General features: G+C 42.2%; 1 protein-coding gene across 28 annotated transcripts in view; it reads right to left on the bottom strand.

Annotated features, from left to right (window-relative positions):
* The window catches only part of mbnl1 (muscleblind-like splicing regulator 1), a 43,595-nt gene extending 36,236 nt beyond the window's left edge, over nucleotides 1–7,359 (bottom strand). For 3 of the 28 annotated variants that reach the window (XM_076876272.1, XM_004542588.6, XM_076876276.1), the window contains exon 1: nucleotides 3,007–3,404. The gene's annotated coding sequence lies outside the window, so the exon portion shown is untranslated. Of the gene's footprint in view, nucleotides 1–1,867; nucleotides 2,094–3,006; nucleotides 3,405–7,218 lie in introns of those variants that run through there. The other 25 variants (XM_076876274.1, XM_076876281.1, XM_076876295.1 and 22 more) reach the window with 15 other exon arrangements.
* Nucleotides 7,360–13,241: the final 5,882 nt, after the last annotated feature.

The following is a 13,241-nucleotide window of genomic DNA, read 5'->3' as shown; positions in this document are numbered from 1 at the left end:
CTGGGTGGGTATATGGAAAAATATCCTTTAGAACTGCAGTGTTGATTCCTCTGGGTGTTCAGAAAGTGTAAAATCCAGGATATTTTGAACTTATACCCTTACTCACTACTTAATAAGACCCTATTTAAGAAGTTACTGAATCCCCAAATTATACAAAAGCACTGCTTAACCTAGGTGCATTACACCTACAACAAAAAAATGCATACTTTAATTTGTTTCAGCCGATGATCAGGAAGTGTTGCCGTGACTGTGTGATTTTGCCCAATAAGACCACAGCAATATTGCTAAATCTTTTTTCCCCCTGCAAAGTAGCACAAACTGTCAGTCTGAAATTTCTCTCCTCATTATTTCCTTTTAAGGTCACAACTCTGCAACTGTCTGCTATATTTTTCATTTAAATATTTGCAGAACAAAATTTTCATTCCTGGACAAACACTAAGGCATCTAATCATGTGTTCCACTACTAATCCCACGCTAAGCACCTATATTTGGCTGCGTTATCTGTGTATTTTATGCAAAGACACATTACCAGTCACCAATTTTATCTTCTGCCCTAATCACCAGTGACCACGTCATGCAATGTCTCATGCTTGCATTGACCGAATATTATTGGGGCCCCTTCTCTGCTAGACTGAGGCAAAGGTTGCTAGAAAAAGCCCGAGCGACAGAATCAGACTAGTGGGACGGCAGCGTTATAAATGTTACAGCCATCTGACACGCTGTCGGAGATGAAGAGGCCTAAGAAGTCATGGCTGTCAAGAGAAACAAGTAGAAGCTTGTGTTGACATGTGTACCTCCGGACAGAACAATAATGAAATATCTAGACCCTTATTACTGGCAGCACAAACAGCAGCTTTGACACATCAGTCATCCCACATATTAGCGCTGCTGTGTAGCTCTGATAAAATGGGCACTGCTGCTATCGTGTGATGTCTAAAACAGAAGCCTGAAAATAAGAACAGGAAGAAACATGTATCAAGTCAGGTTAAAACCTCATTTATTACTGGTGTATTACTTTGCTAAGGGCATTTCTTATTTTTAGCTTAGCTTAAAGTGTGTCATGCTCGGGCAAAACGGTGTCAAACTTCCTCAGAGAGGATGAAATGTGGTTGTATCACCAGAAGCATACAGAGAAGCCCTCGTGTAATAAAGGCTTAACCTGTCAGCGCACAATCAGCCAGGCACATTATCCTTTCTGTAGGGCAGATTCTAAATGATAGGAAGCACATATAAATGCAGAGTAATTTGCACCTGAATGTATGCACGTATGCGACTCGACGCCGAGAGAGCAACATGATCTTACGACTTCCTTATCTGCCATAATCACAGTGACACGTTCTTTAGCCAGACAGAAATTAACAGTCTACCTGCAGTGCACCTATTGTGGAGATTTTTCCAAAGTCTCTACTAAGTAATCTGCCACACATCTGTCTTTGCTGCGACTGCTCACATGTGTGCACATACTTGGGTGTGTGTGCTACTGTCTGAGCCACCATGAATCCCTCTAAGTCACAACAACAACATTCCTCATCATTGCACCAACCACCAACAAGCCACCGAGGGTATACTCAGAGATCATGAGGAGAAGGACAAAGACGGGAGGAGAAGGAATGAAGGCGTCAGATACTTTTAGAAATAAAACCGTGACCAGCTGCTGTTCACAAATTGTTTTAAAGCAACAAACAAACAGCGAAATTAATGTAATTGGTGCTAAAAGATATTATTGTATGAATTAAAATGCTTTTCGTTCCTTATAAACCAGTCTGATCTACACGGACAAACCAGCCTGGTCTGTAATCGCTTGGAAAAAAGGTATTACAGTACACTGCAAGTCACCCAAACAAAGTAAACTCTTAAGTCGACTTACTTTCACTCCCGTTTAAAGATCAACAAGTAAAACCTTCTCCATTTACGCGGTCTCCTTCTCCCATGTTTCTCTGTCCTTCTTTCCCCTCTTCCCTTCTCTTTGTAACTTTCTTCCTCTCTCTCTCTCTCGGTTACTCCCCCCTCTGTCAGACGCATGCAAACACTTACTTAGAGACACACACACACACTCCCACAGACAGAGTCACCCCCTCACACACTCTCTCCTCCCGCGACCCGAAATGCTTGGCAAACATTCTAACGTACTGAAATACTGCTTGCCATATAAGGTAGCACCAGCTTCACATGTCACACATAATTTACATACGGCGGGGCGGGAGTTTGCCTTACACAGGTCACTCATGTTAAGGAAACACACATGTGGTAGATCCATGCTTTCGCTTTGGGCTGACACAGCAAGAAAGAGGGAAGACGTATAGGAGAGTCAAATGATACCATTCTCCCTGTTAACCAAGCCCTGAAGGATAACTCCAAACATGTCCTATGTTGAGTCAGGCAGAGGGAATGAAAGCTGAGTGGGCGATCTATTGATCCTCTCCACTGCTTCCTGGAACAACCACGGCCCTCTAAACACACACACAAGCAAATTTTCTTGCTAACTAGCGCTACCCTCAGGAACGAGCTATTGTGTGACTGTCTGGTGTGAGCCAAGAATGTGTCTAAATGTGTGCGTGCCTCTCTCTCTCTCTCTCTCTCTCTCTCTCTCTCTCTCTCTCTCTCTATATATATATATATATATATATATATATATATATATATACACACACACACACACACACATATATAAATACACACACAGATACACACACACACACACACACACACACAACAAGCCATAACAAATGGAAGTTAGCCATGTGGTACACACACACCTACACACACACACAGAGAGAGCAGACACCAAGGCAAGCAATCTCCACATCTCTACCTATTCTCCATTGCACAAGTGCCTACTTTGGAAAGTAAAGGCAGCACACACACACACACACACACACACACACACACACACACACACACACACACACACACACACACACACACACACACACACACACACACACAGGAGGAAAGATCTAGATAAACCAGTGAGGCAGGGAGGAGGGTTATGAACCAAGCTCTTACCTCTCACATTGCCCTCCAGTTTGTGTGTGCGTGCTTCCGCGTGTCGACTGGCTCTGTATGTTTATGCGTGTATTCAGACAGGCCGCGACAGCAGACCCCCAGGCACCGGCTGGACCATTCTCAGGCAGGCAGGCAGAACACAGCAAGGCAGAGCGACTGGCAGAAGAGGAGGCAAGCGAGTGAGCGAGTGAATCAGCAGCGAATGAGTAAAGGAGCTGTGCGCGGAGCCGAGCACCCAGAGTGAGGGAGAGCGGATAGGGAGAAAGCAAGAGAGAGAGAGGAGGAGTGTTTGTCTGTGCGGTTGTGTGTGTATGCGTTGCAGCGTTGGCTGTGTGCGCTAGTGTCTCCCCTCCCCTGCCTCTCCAAGTGGCTAAGCTGGGTTGTGCAGAGCTGTGCTGAGACGGGGCTGGGCTGTGTCTTTACTGACTCCCCTGCCTCTGGATCATCTGTCTGCTGCAGGAAAGTAGTGCTCACTGGGCGGCAGTGGCAACAGCTGTGGAGGAGGAGGAGGATGACGACGAAGAGGAGGAGGGAGGGAGACCGGACTGCACTGGGCATACAGATCCTGCAGTTCCCTCTCCCTCCTTTTCTTTCCCACTGAAGCTGGCCACGCCCCCCCTCCAAAAACACCAGGAAGTGCTGGCTCAGTTACAGCAGCACTGTCCTTGCCTATTCAGTGAGGCTGAGGTAGGAGAGAGGGAAGAGGCAGGTAGGAAAGATTGGGAAAACCCAGCAACAAGAAAAGATGAACATTAGTAACAGGATAAACATACCAGTGAGGAAAGGTCATGCACAGCGAGGACTTTAGAAGTAAAAGTCATGAGAGTGATGTTAAATACAACCAGAAAGGAAAAGAATGGGTGAAGGAAGGGTCTTAATGAGGTCAGGAAGAAAAGGAATAAATGGCAATTGGAAAGAATGAATAGAATATGGGGTGTGGAGGAAACAGTTATGGAAAGACCCAACAGTTATGATGGGTTTTTGCATCAGATTTGGCCTGGCTTCTGTCCAGATCCTCTCTCTCACTTTCATACTGCTTTCCGTCCTTGGCATGCAACCCTTAGCTCACACTAGCTCCTGCCCACATTATAAAAGCACTACAAAGTGAAACTGCAATAAGTGGTTATAGTTTTAAAATTACTTCTTTAAAAAAAAGATGCAGACCAGGGCAGTTTGGTTGCAGGTCAGCAACATATTAAGAAAAAGGCTAACTCAGAAAACACAGAGGCGGCTGTTCCTGCCAACTCGCCTGTATTGTTGTTGACACCAGGCTTCTGCTGCTGCAACCCATGCATCCAATAGAAGCCTCCAAGAATTTGATTTGGACCCGATTCTGCAATATCCGGTAGCTATGGAGATAGTGGCCCTGGCGTCTGCAGGAATCCTTGCAAAGTTCGAGCGTGTGCTGACGCCAAGTTTTGCGACCAGTTCGTGCATATTGTCTGTGGCTCACTTTCATTTGATTGCCATCACCGGGAAAATGCATCCCTATATCCAAAATATCTTTGCAATGTGTTTTCATATACAAAGCATGTTAATGCTGCATAGCGCTGAACGTAAATTAACTGAGCTCACACATATTCACTTGGAGATGTAAGGGTCCATTCTTTCTTTGGCGTATTTGCCTATACGTACATGAAAGACTGCTTAAACCATTGCCTCTCCTATGTAAAACTGTCACACCTCCACTGTCTCTCTGTTCCTAGCCTTGCTATCTTGCTGGACTTGTTTCAATGGCTGCACAGCTCTGTTTAATACAAAGCTGGTGATAAGTCATCTCCAATTTACACAGCAGCACTGTAAACCCAGGGTGACAATCTGTGGCTGAGCCCCTGCAGCACGGCTAACCCTTTACCTATAGCCATATAAACACTTCTGCAATGTGTTGGTAAACTCAGAGAGAGCAAAAACACAGTGCGCACCGCAGACAAAAGAACTGAAAGCATTAATGCAAGTTCTGATCGACAGTGGCGTTATTAACTACAACAGTAACGTGCATGCCTTGATCTATTTCCAGCAGTCATTCATTAGTGAAGGAAGGATCTATTTCCAAGCATGGAAACAACCCTGCTAGACTTGTTGTCTTTTAGATTAGAAGGCCAATCTGTTTGACGGCACTGAGCTTTCGTTGACCCATAATAAAGAAACACAGTGATTGATGATCTGGCTCAATAGGAGACATATTAGCAACGCCTCCAAAGATCTGGGCTCTCTGCGAAACTCAGACACTAATGTGGAATTTCCCCTCTTCTACTGCAGTTCAGTGTACACTGTGTGCATCCTTTTCATATTTCTCTTCTTTATGATATCGCTAAATCTGTCTTTTCATAGCTTTATCTCACTTATGAATGCATCTTAATTCCCCTAAACTTGCCTTAAAGGCTTTATAAGTGCTTGTCAATTCGTAATAATCCCCTCGATCATACTCCTCTCACCAACTTCAAGTACGAGTGCAGAGCCAAATTGTGCGGTTACCAAATGTTCGCTCATTGCTTCTGACAAGTTTCATTCTGATCGAGTGCACAACAGGAGCTTACTTCTACTTTTATAGTTCATATTTCTTTTCGTGTCACACCGGCCAAATGATTTGCCTTCTTTCTGCACATGCCTCGTATCTCACAGAGATGTTGTGCTCTCTAGATCAGTGAAGCTGTAGAGCTGCGAAAGGATGCGCAAAAAGCAACAGGAATAAACACACTGAGGTCGAGCAAACTGTTAACACACATACTTATGGTACAAACCGAAAACAGGAAGAGGTGTGTGTGTGTGTGTGTGTGTGTGTGTGTGTGTGTGTGTGCGCACACGCTTGAGAGAGTGTATTCAATGTGCTTGAAGGGGAATTCCACCACTTTTACACTCTAAGTTCATCAAGTTACTCATGGGGAGTATACTCAGCCTGTAAAAACACTTGTATAGTTTCTTCTGTGGTTCTGTACGGTTAGGGAAGTCTCTAAAGTAGCCTAAGTAATGCCTGGGAATTCCCTTTGCCACATCAGTTTATGTGTATTTGTATTTATAAATATATGAAAAGAAATCGGTCTTTTGCATATCTTCCTCATTTACTGAAGTAGAAAAGAAGATAATAAAATATTCCTAATATTTCAAAATTCAGTTCAATTCAACGCTAACACAGTCTTTTCTTGATGGCCCTTCTGTCTCTGTCACATAAAAAAACATAATGGCTAACATTTTATTTCCTTTCCTTCCTCCCTGATGAACTCAGCTTTCCACCTTAAGCATCCCTATCATCTCAGCACTCTGCTATTTCTCAGCTGTCTGTAAATGACAGTATCTGGCTGATGTGAACTCTCACTCCTCTGTGGAAATGTTCCAGAGCTTCTATATGCCAAACTCAAATAGCTCATTTATTCCTTAGTCCTCCCCCCCTTGAAAAAGAACTGCAGAAAAAAACAATTACACTCAATCGTATAAAGTCTTTAAGAAAGACAAAAAAACCCCCAGGAAATCGCATTTAACATTAGCGATTTCACAAGAGTATATATTGGAGGCTGCAGAATGACAAAACAAAAATACCCCCTTGAGGTAACTTCTACACTTTAAACAACTTAACAGAGAAAAAGCAAAACAAAGAGTCCTCCTCTTGTGAAAATTTGCAGTCATATTTCCCTACTGCATACTTTGTGGTTTTCTCTTAACTTCTTTCCATTTTGACATGGTGGGGGAAGCAGGTGCAATTCAAGCTGTCAGTTTTGAAATACACAGAGAGGAAATAGCACGCTGTCTTGTCCCTATCTGACACCACAGTGCACATGTATGTGTGTGCAGAGCTCAGGCTTTAAGCTTATCTTGGAGCAAACGAATGGAAACACCCTCTGCAAAGAGGCCCTTTTCATTTTAGCTTTTATCTAATTTTCTAAATGTAGCCTATGGGTATGTATTGCTGTGTTTATCATATAAAGTCTCCTTCCATTTAAAACCCTCAACACGCACCCCACTGAAGAGACAAATTTGACAAATGAACAAAGAACAAAATATTGCATGTTAACATCAAACGGAGACTGACATTTCCTTCTTTGTGAAGCAGAAAAGAAAGTAAGTCAATCAGCTTGCTGTTTAAATATTTTTTTAAAAATACCAACCAAACCAATTGGAAGTATTAAATAGAAATTACAAACAAATTTCACTTAGAACCGGTTAAAATAACCTAATCATATCAATTCTGCAGGGAAAACTTACAGACAGAGAGCTTACCTGCGTGTTTGTCTAACGCTGATGTGCCTCTGGGACCGACAAAGCCACTTCAGCATAGGTCATGCTGCTGCAATGCATTGTGGGATTTACTAACATCTTCAGTTCTCTCTTCCTCTACTTCTCTAACTCTGATCTCTCTCTCACTCTCATAATAGCACCTTCTGCTTGGCAACGGCTATACCACAAATGTGGTCAGGTTTACAGCGAACCATCACTGCGCAACATCAAGTCTCCATGACAACCACTCTTTATCTCATTTGCATCTTCTGCTTGCATTATCTACTTTTGCCAAATATGGTCGCTTTGTTATTCTCCCCGCCTCTCTCTGTATCCCCTTTCTGTAACTTCCTCTTTTCGCCCATTTGCAAAACTACGTGTCAACACACTGTGCAACATATATTGTACAGTATATATCCGCAATGACATGTACAAATGCTTGAAAAGGTGCGAAAAAAGGAACTGATTGAGACATTATAGTTTGCAGACTAAGAGATAAGTTAGATGACTTTACAAATCAGGAAGTGGAGTGTTGAAGAGGCTGTTCGTGAGACTGACTTCAAAAGGAAACGGGGGTTTCAGCTCGACAATATGACCTCATCCCCTTAAAAACACGTATATCATAACAGAGCACCATTGATTCCTCTTCTGCGAGGTTGTTGCAGGCCCTTCCTCTTCCACCCGAAAGCCCATGTCTATCAAACTATCAGTGGAATGTTGAACCAGGCCCCTGGGGCCCACACACGCAGCAACACTCAGCAGCACTCAGCACCTGTTTCCGACTGCCAGCACAGAGAAAGAGACGCGGTCAATCACACAGGACAGCTCAGTGCAGGAGAAAGAGCAGAGGAGGGTAGGAGACAAACAACAAGCATTTTATCAGCAAAAATACACAACTGAGTAGCTACAGCTTTATCTTTCACAGCAGAGTGTGACTGCATGTAACTTAGCAATATTACATGAATTATATATATTATAAATAGGATTTAGTCCTATAAAATAAGGTCAGTGCAGTTTCCATTCTTTGTCTCATTTCAGTACTTTTCAAAATTTGCAGTTCTAGCTTCACTGTTAAAGTGCTACCGTTGCTTGTGCTCTGCTTGAAGCTACTCTTTCAATACAGTAAAAAGAGCCGCAAAGCATTTAAAAGTGATATATGGTGTTCTTTAGCAAGAATTTCAAAGATCCTTTATGGCTTTGTGTGCCATAAATGAAAACACCTTCATATGTTCAACTTTTTAAATCTCAATCTCGATAAAGTTCACAATCTAATTTCAATTTGAATATGGCTCACATGAAGAGACTTCCAGGCCTGAATTATTCAGCTGTAGCATACTGAAACATGTAATTGTACAGCCAGCTAACAGCTAGTAGACTTTAGGATAACCTGCTAGTATTAAACAAGTGTGTCTATCCACCCTCAGGTTCACAATCATCATACTTATGACAAAATTTGAAATACATCCTATGACTCTCAAAGTAATTCTTACAAAAATAATCAGAAGAACGTACACAGTAATAACTGGTACGTGCCCATGTCCCAGTAACACTTAATGGCACAGAGAGAAAAAAACAAAACATGGGCTGTTGATGTTGTTTATACGCTAAAAATAGGTCCTTAAAATCCATTGCTAGGTGGTTGCTTTGCAACATGATTTAGTCATAATATATTGAACTTCAACTTTTATGGCTCTAAACAAAACCTTAATATTGTGAAATTAAGAGGATAAGATGCTTTTATAAGGCATAAAGGTTTATAAAATCAAAAAGGGTCATTTTAGGCTGTTACTACATGGTTGGTAAGCAGCATGACTATGATGATATAGAGATGTTAAAATAAAAAGCCTCACAAACTGTGAATGTTTCTGTTGTATTCAGATTTCTCACTTCTCTATCTGACTTCAGTTACCCAGACAGTGTCAGGGAAAGCTCTGAGGAAGGATCAGAAGCACTGATCACCACTGGGCCTCCCCTCCTATGGGCTGAAGGGCTGCTGTGAGTCGGTGGACTGGAAGTCAATGAAACCAGGCCTAATTTAGCCTTCGCTCCTCCACGAGCTGCCAGGAGTAAGAGTGAGACTCCTTCCCTTTTTAGGGCTACCAGGACACTGCCGTCTGCAAGTGGCACTACTGCATACCTAACTAAACTAAGGAGCTGGAAAGAGTGAGAGAGAGAGAGAGGGAGAGAGAGAGAGAGAGAAAGAAGCGAAGGGGTGACAGTCAAAATTTGTTATACAGATGTGCCATTTAAATGGCTGTCTAGATCTGAACGTCATAAAGCATCACAGACAGAACTGCGTAAATATTTTAACAAACCACCTACTTGAATTACTCCAACTCAAAGTTTATTTAACAAGCCAGTTTAGACACTTTTACAACCATCTTATCTTTACACTGCTTTCATTAGATACACGGACAACTTGACTTTGTAACTGACTTTGACACGATGATCACAACAGCTTGCAATAGGATCACACCAGTAATTAGGTGAGAAGAGAGAACTAATCAGCGTCTATACTTACACTATCCACTCAGCCGGGTCCAGACACTGTGTCATGCAATCTTTAATAACTCCAGCCTACACAGAAAGTAGATAACTAGATGCTGCAGGCCTGGAAGTGTTGTTTTTCCCCCCATCGTGATCTGGCTGATATTCATGTGACAGAGAGAAAAGGGGAAGATACTTGGCTTCAACTCTGGTGAGACCCAGGAAAACATTTTCTTTTTCAGTTCATAAGTATTTTCCAATTTGTGTGGACTAAATAAACCCATGACTGAAAGAAATGCAAATTTGCACTGGCATTCAAAGCTTTTGCTTTGGAACCGGGGTGTGAGATACGTCGAAGGCAGTGTTGCAACTATGTGCACACACGAAAATGATAGACACATCACTACTTAATAACCATGACAGCCCATGTATTTAAAATAAATGGATTAGACGAGGATTACTCACTGAGCCCCAACTGCTTTCGCATCTCTGTGTTTATATAACTACACATGTATTCTTGAAGACAGTGATCACATAAGCCATGGTATGGAGCACACAATAGGATTATGTATGGTGGTGTGCTCAAGTATCGTCTTCAGTTCCCACCACCTATAGTGAGCAGACAAACACTTGGCTTCCGTTTCACTGCATGCATGTGTAATAACCTCAACAGAGACCAATTCAAGCTGACATAATCCCATCAGCCTATTCAAGGTTCCCGTCTGACCACCCCTACATAATGAGGAGATAAAGGCCCCATCACTGACTGTTTTTATGAAGATAATTATGCACGTCTCTTGTGTTATGGACAACTGTTAATTGAATTAATCTTCCCTCACTGGAGTTGAATACTATAATTTTGAAAGTAATATCCAATCATTTCTGCTTGTGTCTGACTCTGAGTCGGTCTCCTCACCGGCTATTAAAGCAGTCGTTGAGACTTGTTTATCTCATATTTCTCACCTCTGCATGTAAGCAATTCACTGGACATCATTGCAGCTATTTAAAACTTCCTTTCCTACTAACACTATCTATGTGAAGGATGAAATGTCACTAACAGACCAAACCAAATTCTGATAACAGAAAAAAACCCTCATATAAGCTCTCACACACCAACATTTCTCCAATCTTTTTTTGTTCAGTTTTGGTGAGCAAGTTATAGCCTCAGTTTCCTGTTCTTAGCTGACAGAAGCAGTAATCGATGTGGTCTTCTGCTGCTGTAGTCCATTTTGTGCATTCAGAGATGGTCTTCTGCATACCTTCATTGCTGAATATTTGTGTTACTTCCTATCAGCTCAAAAGTACTTTCACCCTGACAACGACTGCACACCAAATATTTTCTCTTCATTTCAAGCCTGTCTTAAAATACCAGTCAGGCATCTTTAGAACTGAAACTGGCTTTGGCTGCTGTTTCCATTCCTCTTGTTCAAAATAGTTCAAAGGTAACTGATGAAGGAATAACATTTGCTCACCTTGTTTTGTACAAAATTCTGAATTAATCCCTAACAGGACACAGATAACATCCACACACTATCTGGGCACATCTACAATTAGCCACAATGAGTTACTCAGTAAGAATTGCATCAATGGGCCGAGGGTAAGAACAGTCACTGACCAGCAAGCAAAGGCTATATGAAAAAGAAATTTTTCTATACAGTACAAATCCTTTCACTTAGTAACCTAGCAACCAGTGAACTCAACACGGCACCTATTGCAATTCTAAAAAGCGCCAGACATAATTACATCTCTCTTCAGCCAATCACATGAGGCCCTGAGCCATAAATAACAGACTGCTCCCCTACAGAGCACCAGTCTGTGCCGAAAAGTCAACAAACACTTTCTCCAGTAGCAGCTCTGGCGTCCTTACTGGATTCATCTCGCTAAGATGAAGATAAACAGAATGGTAAAAGGAAGGCAGAGGCCTAAAAGTTTTCAGAAAGAAAGAGGTAGAGAGAAAGAGAAGAGAGAAAAAGAAAAACAAATGTAGCCTATGATTAGTGAGTCATAATGAAGGCTGCTAAATGGGACTGTGGCTATGAGCTATGTCATTAAAGACCGTGCCAAATGGCTGGAAAACCTACAGGTCTCTATTTGAAACACTGGCATGCTGGAAAAGGAGGACGCTGCTTAAAAGCTTCTTTTAAACAGCTTGGTCGAAGTTGCTGCAACATTTCACACGCATCATAATAATCTCAAAAGCAGAACATCTCGGCAAGCAGTAAACACGCCACCTTCAAGACTTCTTACCCCTGCGTGTGTGTTTTTGCCAGACAGTTAGAGCAGCTCTATGTTAAACAACTTAGTCGCTGAAGCCTTATATTTAGACTTTACGACCAATATTAAATTCTGACCAGGGTGATATAAGATGTCAGCTCGATAGGGCTGCAGTTACCATCAGATCGCATCACGTCACATCACACGGCTGCAAGAGGTCATTAGTACATTTGTTGCTTCTGGGTGATGAGAGATAGGATTGGGAATGCGCTCTCCCTCGGGACCTTACTAATGTGTAATAAAGTAACAGAACACTTGGGGATCTGAGAATTTATCTAACCTATCAGTGTCATATCATCGTGGTAACTGTGGCGACAGCTCAAAGAGACAAAACAGCTGCACAGAAACACAATGACCGAGCAGTTTCTCTGCCTCTTTTTTTTTTTTAAATTTACTGCGAGGCCTTCTGAAACAACCCTTTAAATGTGTTTAAGCCAATCAAATGAAATACTGCCTCAACACTTTGTGAGGTATGTAAACATGAAAGACAGAGGCATCAGAGAACTTGGCATGCATCACATAATAAAAGCCGATGCACCCTACATTTCTCATGCCCTCCTTGATTTAGAGCCTCTTGCACAGGGAAATGACACTTCAGTGTAATGTATCTCCCGAGTAATGACGCTATTAAGTTCATGCAGGTGGACATCTTGACTTGGATTACGGTGGTACTGCCTGCTGACGGTATGCTTTCTGGCAGTCGTGTTATCTGTTGCTATGATGGTGTTTACTCCCTGGCTACAGTATTTTTTTTTTCACTTTAAGGAGGAACATTTTTGACGAAGGACAAGCACTGCATACTTGTCATTTTTCAGATTTTATGCCACAAAAATAGCTAGACACAGAGCACAGAATACTTCAGTTCAAAGACTGAAGTGTTGTGTTGCTATACTCTTAAAGATCTGATGTTAAACCTCAAATTAAATCATGGGTAATTTGATCACCTCTGCCCTTAGAGACAGCGCCCCAGTACCTTTAAAACAGAATTAGACCTTCATTAATCTGTGCATGCATACCTGAAGGACAAATGTATTCCTTTAGACATGAGGGAACGGGTGTGATGCTTCAAGCAGAACAGTCCGACCCACTCTCTCTCTCTCTCCGAGCTCCCAGGACATTTTCTTGAAGCCTCCCTATTGGGATTCTGGTAGCCTACATTCCCTGCTTCAAGGTCAGCGGTGGTGACAAATTAAATTACTTGTCCTGTTTTGTAGTGCTGGCACCAGGTCAACAGCAACTTGGCTAAAATGATGAGTGCGGTATTC

Source organism: Maylandia zebra, linkage group LG18 (genome assembly GCF_041146795.1).
Source record: "Maylandia zebra isolate NMK-2024a linkage group LG18, Mzebra_GT3a, whole genome shotgun sequence".
Taxonomy (NCBI): Eukaryota; Metazoa; Chordata; class Actinopteri; order Cichliformes; family Cichlidae; genus Maylandia; species Maylandia zebra.
The sequence above is the reverse complement of the archived record's forward strand: the minus strand, read 5'-3'. Positions and strand labels throughout refer to the sequence as shown.